The 7,591-nt window shown below is 30.9% G+C and overlaps 1 long non-coding RNA gene across 1 annotated transcript; it reads left to right on the top strand.

The window, feature by feature from the left end:
* The first annotated feature begins 5,905 nt into the window (after positions 1–5,905).
* Positions 5,906–7,177, top strand: LOC128169835 (uncharacterized). The gene is made up of 3 exons (XR_008241607.1): positions 5,906–6,059; positions 6,254–6,320; positions 6,940–7,177. It is a non-coding gene; the product is annotated as an uncharacterized LOC128169835 (long non-coding RNA).
* The last annotated feature ends 414 nt before the right edge of the window (positions 7,178–7,591 follow it).

Raw genomic sequence — 7,591 nt, 5'->3', positions numbered from 1 at the left:
TCTTAACATTCGCTTATATAGACTAGAGAAATCATTTACCTAGGTGGACTCACCAAAAACAAGCATTTTCAATTTAAATTCATATATACATTGTGGATCTACGAAGATCTAACTAGAATAGATTACAAAGCTGGTGTATGCACAAAATAATTAAAAACCCCAAACACACTCGTTTTATCAATGGCAAATAAAACTCAGATTGTGAAGCGGTTTTATATTGACTAGATAATTTTACCTCTTTTACCTTTGGTGGAATCACAACAATGTGAATAAGATATTTGATGCTGATCAAAAAGATAGGATCGCCAATACTTTATTATTGGTGGACCCACCAAGTTTATTATGAGATATTCGACGAATAAAATTGATGGAATCACCAATATTTGGACTGTTTTTGTGGAATATGTAGGTTTAAAGATACTGTACATTGTGCTTTTGTGGTAAAAAAATTGTGTGTTCACCAATTTATGCCGAAAATGAAGAAAATTCATATTCATTTTTGTTATTCCGTTGTGTTTATTTTTCATTTTGCATAGAAAAAAGGTGGGCACGAATAAAGAACCCTCTTTCTGAATAGAAACAGTTAAAGTGGTCTTTTTAGGTAATGATTGATGAATGTAAAGTGCAATATTGATCACTTTCCAAATGTGGAGGAATATAGCTTGTAAGAAATTGGAGTCTGCAAGAGTTGTAGAGAAAACTAGAAATGATGTAACAAAGTGGACTTAGACATTTTCCTCGAAATCGCAATCTGTACATGAGCATATGGATATTTCAGTGAAATATTCAGTGTATGAAATATTTTTAAAGACGTGTTCATAGAATGGAACAATTTAAGGGTAGTTAATGGCCAGTAAACCACTCATTGTAAAATATAAAAACAAAATAAGATTTTTAATGTCATTTATATGATAAAACATATGAAGATATTGGATAGTTAACCCTTATTTAAAAATGTTAAAACGTGACATTTTTGACAGCCTTAAAGTTTTGTTCGCAATGTGTTATATAATTTGGAAAAAATAAATTTTGATGATAGGTAATGACTGATGAATGTAAATTGTCATCATGATCAATTGTTTGATAGAATAAAGAATCTATGATAAAGATGCCCTTATAGACTCGACTAAGACATTCACTCCAAACTCCAATCAGCACTAAGCATATGGATAGTACAGGAAAATAAATAGTGTACGAGATAAACGAAAATCTCAACATGGGCAAACAGTTTGGACTTAGACGGATATTGCAGGGTAATGAGCAGTGTATAAAAAACTTTCCAAGATGTTTTGTGACATGAAATGTCTAGGGTAGTCAATGGTCTGTGAACCACTCATTATGAAAATGGAAACACACAGGGATTTTCTTATGCCGTTTATTTGAATACACATGAGATATTGATCATAAACACACAATGAATAGCTATAGGTTACAACGTGACATATTTATTACTGATTTCTCATCTTATTTGTATGAGTTTGCAATGATGAAGTCCTAAGACTTGATAGAGAAACTTTGCTTGACGTTTAATGAATAGACCAGCCAGTTATTTAGTTTTGATCGCAAAACTCACACAGTTTGAACTAACACCTTTTTCATTCTTACTCCGATCTGCGCATGAGAACACGAATAGTGAATTGACAAAAGCATTGCATGAATTATTTTTCAATAGAGAGTATCGGTGCTTGTTATACATTCTAAATATTAAACAGAAAATTTAAAATGTTAAAACACATTGAACTTATATTTCCCCCAAACTTTGATCTGGACATGAGCACAAAGATATTGCATGGAAACAGACAATGTATGAGATATTTTCCATGATCTGTTCATGGAATGGGTTCATGGAATATAAACATTTAGGGTAGTCAATGGCCAAAATACCACTCATCGTTTACATATACTCAAAAATGGGATTTTCTAATATTTTTTAATGACAAAAGATGAGGTATTGATCTTTAACACTTAATTTAATAGGTTATAACGTGACATCTTAATTGTTGAATTCTGTTTTTCATCTTTTTTAAATGAGTTTGTAATGATAAAGTCCTAAAATTTGATAGATACAGTTTGCTTGAGGTTTAATGAACAAACCAGCTATAAAGTGTTGATAGCAATGTGGTACATGATTCAGAGAAATAAGTTTTAATGATGTTTAATGATTGATGAATGTAACATGTCATCTTGTTCTCTTACGTAACGTAACATAGGTACCTGTTAGAAATGAATAATCTGAAAGATTACAACAAAAATATCAAAATGTTCAAAATAATTCGACTCTATTTCCCTGTATACTCCAATTTGCACATGAGCACGTGAATAGTACATAGTAATAAACAGTGTATAAGATATTTTCCAAAAAGTATTTATAAAACGGAACATATTCAAGCACAAACTGGAATTTTGATATGAAATTTATGATATAACATGAGATACCGATCAGTAACACTTAATTAAAAAAATAAAACAGGACATTTTTATTGTTGGTTTTTGAATATTGGCGACTTAAAAGAGACCTGCTAGCTATATAGTCTATTCCACAGTGTGTGATCTCTTGGTTTTGATAGAAACCGTTTACTTGAGATTTAATGTAGAGACCGGCCAGTTATATTAGTTTGCTCGCAATGTGTCATATGTAAAGTGTCTATTTATCACTTTCCTAATGCAGAGAAGTGCTTGTGCTAAATGAAAAATCTGTTAAAGTTGAAGAGAGAACTCAAAGTTCTGTAACAAATTTTACTTGGAATTTTTTTTCCATACTACACTCTGCACAAGAGCACGAACATAGTACATGGAAAAGGCAGTAGATGAAATCTTTTTTGAGAGGAACAAGTTTAGGGTATGCAATGGCCTATAAACAACTTATTGTAAAACAATTAACACGAAATGAAATTTTCTTTTGCCTTTATATCGCAACACAAAAGAAATTGATTATAAACACGTATTTTAAAGTTGTAAGACATGGCATCTTTATTGTTAATTTTTGAATTTTATCTTATTCTGATGAATTTTTAATATTTTGTCAATATGTTTTTAAAAATAGAAATAGTTTGTTTGAATTTAATGAAGAGATCTATCAGCTATAAAGTGTTGATAACAATGTGTTGTATAATTCAGAGGAATAAATTGTGATATAATAAGTCATGATTGATGAAGGCAAAGTGTCATCTTGATCAAATTATGCTTGATAGAAATGAAAAATCTGAAAAAGTTTTAGAAAAGACCAAAAAAAGTGTAATAGATCGAACAATTTAATATTAACCGCAATGAGGTATATGATTGGAATGAATACATTTTGATGATGTATACAGATTTTTGAATGTAAAGTGTAACCTTGATCACTTTCGAAATGCGGAGGAATGATGCTTGATAGAAATGAAGAATGCATTTAAAAGCAACACATTGACTTTTATCACTGTTGGTGCTATAAACACGTTTTTAGTAGCCACTCAATTTGATTTGATTAATCAACACCTTTCATTCCACTATTATATTATACATAATTTTCCGCTTGTCCATATATAAGTATAGATTTTTGTATGTTTGTAATTTATGTTTGAGGTATACTATAGATATTTGATATCGTTACATAATATACATTTCATGTACTCATTTAAAGAAAAAAACATTAAATAAAAAAATGTTTTTTAGCCCATCAAGTAATTTCTGTAATGTAGCTCTAGTGATTGTTTAGTTTTGTTTAGTTGCTTAAAAGAACATGTATTAATATATGCTTAATCAGTGTAAGTGTAAACAGGTACGCAAGATATCTGCCATGGTAATACATAACTTAAAATATAATCATCAGATAAAAATTACACATATTACCAAATTAAGCTGAAGATGTACAAATAATACAATTACAATTTCTGTACTCCCGGTCTTTTTTCTTAAAAAAAAAACTCATATTGTTAAACAGTTTCTTATTTCTTAACTAAACTGAAAAAGATTGAAATAAGAATCTTTGCCGTAATTCTTTGTATATCGATACTCTATAAATGACTTTTGTAAATAATGTCTAGCATGTATTTTTGACCTTTGAGGATAAAGTGAAATATATTTTCAGTTTTGTATCTCTATTGAGCGTGTGCTAGGAATAAAGAAGGATCAGTACTAATTCAAACTAAAAGTACATGTTATTGTTTTGATATCAGAAGTATTTTCTATTAACTAGTAAGGTAAATATAAACATGCTGCTACTGGAAAATAATCTATAATACAAACGAATGATGATATTGCTGTGCTGAAACGCATAATCCTAATGGAAGGGAGGTAACGTTATGTGGGTCATCGGTTCACTTAAAGTGCACGATTGGAATGTGGCTTTTCGGTAATTCAGTGGAATTAGAAGGATTTATCTTCTTTTTTTTTGGCAAAGAGACTCAAATAAAACGGAAACGATTTTTGTCAATAATTTATCCAGACTAGGACTTGAACCTAGATAAACCATATTAGATTAATGGCTGCTTTTCTTTAAGCTATCTGGATGTTAATCAAAAATCGCCGTTTCTTTTTATATATATACATTTCATTAATATCGATTGATTTTGTGTAGTTTTAAACATGAGTAAAATATTCCTTTTTTTGTAGATAGCGATTTGATTAGATGTTTAAGTTCATCCCAAATCCCGTCACAGGTACATTTAAGTTTTATTATGTAAACAAGCTTGTGCCATGGATTTGTTTACGTTTGTTTAATTTCATTAATAATCTGTGTTAAGAAAATGCCCTCCTTGTTAGTGTGTTTATGTACACAAATAAACATTATTAAGTGATTTAATCGAAACTGTATCTATCCAGCAATCAAAATGTAAAATAAAAAAAAAATTGAGGTGTTGAATTCGTTTACATTACAAGGGGAAAGAGTGTCGATAAACTCAGATATGTTGCTTATCATTCATACCACCGTCAGTTAATAAAGTAATACTATTATGACGATTAAAAAGGATACATGAACATGTTTTTTCTCATATACATAATACATAATATCTTTGGAGAGCTATACCGTATAACAAACAAGTTTTGTATAAACAATTTAATACTTATCTTTGAGAGTTGAATAGCCTTCTGTTTGCCATACCAAAATCCTTGGGTTTATCCATCAAAATTATGATTCATGATAAATAACTATGACTCCACAGAGAAGTTTTCAACTTTAAATTGACACATAAACGAATCATCAAAAACATCACAGAACAGCATTTCGAAGCGAAGATAGACACCATTTTGTAATGACCTATTTTATAACATTTTTGATGCACTGAGCATGCGTAGTTATATACATCAAAACAAACTGTAAAACTTGCACAGGTAAAATAGAAAAACAGTGATTATGAATAAAAGCAGGAGATTTAACGCGAGATCTTTCAATCAAAGATGTAATAGTATTCCTTGCATAGATAGATAGTACAGTCATCTTCTTATATATCTCATTTAGTAATGAGAATTGACAAAAACCAGCATAATCCAGTAAGCCCGTGTTTTTACCCTATTCGATATACACTCCGAGAGGGTACCCACCTTTGATGTCTTATTACTCATTTTTAGTATTGTCTACATTAAAAATGTATACACCAAATTAAAGCTGAAACATTGTAGTTTCTTTTTTGTGAAAAAGATTTACGGATAAGTAAACGATACTCAAATACCAAGAGCATGAACTTGCAGGCTGTTCCAAAAACAGCCTGCAAAATCATGACGGCGCTAAGCCGTATGTTTTACATACTTCAGGTACAGCTAAGGTGGTAACCGTATATATATATATATATATATATATATATATATATATATATATATATATATATATATATATATATATATATATATATATATATATATATATATATATACATTTTATATATATCTTATTTATAATCAACGAGTCAAAAAAGAGGATTCTCGGAAAGTCAAAAACCAATCTTATGCAACGGGGTTCATCTTAATGACTTGGGGTTCCATAAACTGTTTAGACAGATTAGAGGTGTCATATTAATTCAGCTAAGACAGGAACCCAAGCCTAGTCCTTCTGTAAACAGCAATGACGACAAGGGCTTCTAGCTGTAAATATTGCTTTGTAACCACCCATCGTGCAATTTTATTTCCAATATTTTTGTTTAATAAGTCTGATGTGAACAATGCGGTCACGCTTCAGGTAATTAACATTTTATCAAGTGTTCCTTAAACCTTTAACAATTTTATTAGATTAACCTTATGTTTGTAATATTATCTATTTAACCTGATATGTTTATTTCAGTTCAAAGCATCCAGATCAATCTGCAGACAAGACTTTGCATCACTTGTTATAATTTGTTTGGACACAAGTAACAGCTTTGATTTTTGGTCTATGACAATTTACCAAACAAATACCAGAATATGAATATTTCTGAATATTTAAAAGCTATATCAGCTTATTTGAATGAATATAAGATACAGCTCCAATGCTATGGCGGCAGGAGCAATGATACATGTATGTTATAATAAGCAGGTTTGCAATATTTACATATAAAACAGAGCCTCAGGCTATGCTAAGCAACTAAATTGGTGTACAAGTTGCAATGTTTATATATAAAATGATTTAGCTTGATGCAAGTATGCAATCAATTACTTTCGTCAATGTCTTCGAATACATTGCATGTCGTGATGCTGTTTAGCACAAATGTACACCTCTAATGCTATGGCATATGTAAGTTATAAAACTACTAAATGTATGGCAGAATTCTTTCTGCTATAGGCAATGTGTTATATCATTTATAAAAAGCTTAACACTAATTGTCTGAGAGCATAACTGGGGTATATAACAAGCTGCTATACCACAGTTTTACCTTACATTAGAACAGTTTAAAGATAGCATGAAAGCTTTTTGGCTATGCAAATTCTTGTATATGATCATTTTAGTTTAAATATTAACATCTTTATTTCCTTTTTATTTTACTCTATTAGATTTAGATGACATCCATACCAAAACGCAGGAGGCGGAACAAGGCATCATCGCATCCTCCCACATAAACCCATCCTCAAAGCGGTCTTATGTCTGCTGAGGACATGGAAACGATGATAAGGACGTGCATAGCCTCTATCATCCCAACCATTGAAGATAATTTTCGACGCAATATGGATGAATATCCCCATGGTGAGAGCAATCCTTCATTGTCAATCCCCATCCAGACTGCAACTTCACAACAACAATCAGCCGCGCAGCACTGTTAAGGTTGCATATGCTTAAATTACCAAGAAATATGTCATCAAAAACGAGCTTTTCCCATAATAATATTAGCTTAACTCAAGTGACCCATGTGTTACGACACACATGTGCATTTACCGTCATCACGTGCCTATCACGTGACATCGATATTTATAGACATTTTGCTATGTCACACATATTTTTCAATATCGCAAGGGCATACCCCCGTTGTACATTTATTTGTTTTGCATGTATAAGTAAAATGTGATCTCCTTCACCCAAAAATCACTGCTGCTTTAATGGAATCGAGTTAATTACAACGCCATTTCCAAAAATACACTCGACAATCCATCATTTACGGGGGTATCACGTCATTTTTCATCAACGAATAAGACAAATCCGGAGAATGAA

The sequence above is a fragment of the Crassostrea angulata genome, unplaced genomic scaffold, assembly GCF_025612915.1.
Source record: "Crassostrea angulata isolate pt1a10 unplaced genomic scaffold, ASM2561291v2 HiC_scaffold_230, whole genome shotgun sequence".
Classification (NCBI taxonomy): Eukaryota; Metazoa; Mollusca; class Bivalvia; order Ostreida; family Ostreidae; genus Magallana; species Magallana angulata.
This window is presented reverse-complemented; position numbering and strand designations above follow the sequence as displayed.